Here is a 1261-nt window from a genome sequence, read left to right as displayed (position 1 = left end):
AGATCTTAATATTGAATAGCAACATTCTTCTTAAGAACTACTTCATTTTTTATTATAGGAACACTGAATTTCATAATTGTTCATATTTCCCTATTGCTTTGTTCCTGGAAGTCAGAATCAAACATACAGCCCAGATATAGCTATTGTTTATAAAACTGTATAGTATGCACTTTTGTATGCCAATCCTAACAGTTAACTCTAGTTTATTTTCCTTCTCCTTTTTGCTTTTACTTCTACTTCTACCCCACTTACTTAACTCATTTATTTTCTGTTATGTTTCTATAGATTGCTTCGAATCTTTTTGGGAACATAAAAACTTTATATGTTTGAGAATATATTTCATGCATATGTTTAAAGTAATGCTCAAGTACTTAAAATAACAAACAAAATATTTTGAGCTAGATGTTTGCTTAAATACTATTAAAGAATATTTGTCATAAAAGCTAATTTTACATTGGAATCCATGTTTCTTTCTTTCCTTATACTCCACTGCTTCTAACATTTGTCCAACTCACACTGCAAACCCCTTTCCACTCTTGCTTTTTCTTAAGCTCTTCCCCAGCCCTTCTGCTCCTCATTGCCAAATCTTCCTCCAAGAACCTCAGATCTTGCTGTTCTCTCCACCTGGAATGTTCTTCCTGATGGGTGCCTTTTTGATGGCTCCTCAGAGAGGCTTCCTGACTCCCATTCTCTCCAAAGCTAGTGTTTGTCCACTACCCACCCTACCTCATATTTTCCCTCATAGCACCCTGCTTTTCTTCTTCACAGCACCACCTCTATCTCTGTTTTATTAATTCACTTGCCAGTTATCTGTCTTCTCCATTAGAGGTGAACTCATGAGGGAAAGTACTGTACTTCACCTAGGTCTTAAGATGAATGAATAGTGCTCATTTCAGCAGCACATATACTAAAATTGGAACAATACAGAGAAGATTAGCATGGCCCCTGTGCAAAGATGACACGCAAATTCGTGAAGCGTTCCATATTTTTCCCAGACAGGAAAAAGCTTAAGGAATTCATCACCAACAAGCCAGTATTACAAGAAATGTTAAAAGGTCTTCTGTATAAAGAGAAGAAGTAAAAAAGAAAATAGAAATAACAAATATGAATAATAAAATGGCAGTAACAATCTACCTATCAGTAATCACTTAAAATGTAAACGGATTAAATGCTCCAATCAAAAGACATAGGGTAACCGAATAGATACAAAAACAAGACCCATGTATATGCTGTCTACAAGAGACCCACTTCAGATCAAATG

General features: G+C 35.3%; 1 non-coding gene across 1 annotated transcript; it reads left to right on the top strand.

The window, feature by feature from the left end:
* Nucleotides 1–883: 883 nt before the first annotated feature.
* LOC112479425 lies at nt 884–990 on the top strand. The gene has a single exon (XR_003046183.1). It is a non-coding gene; the product is annotated as a U6 spliceosomal RNA (small nuclear RNA).
* Nucleotides 991–1261: the final 271 nt, after the last annotated feature.

The sequence above is a fragment of the Pteropus alecto genome, unplaced genomic scaffold (genome assembly GCF_000325575.1).
Source record: "Pteropus alecto unplaced genomic scaffold, ASM32557v1 scaffold120, whole genome shotgun sequence".
Taxonomy (NCBI): Eukaryota; Metazoa; Chordata; class Mammalia; order Chiroptera; family Pteropodidae; genus Pteropus; species Pteropus alecto.
Note: the sequence above shows the minus strand (reverse complement) of the source record. Positions and strands in the feature narration are given on the sequence as shown.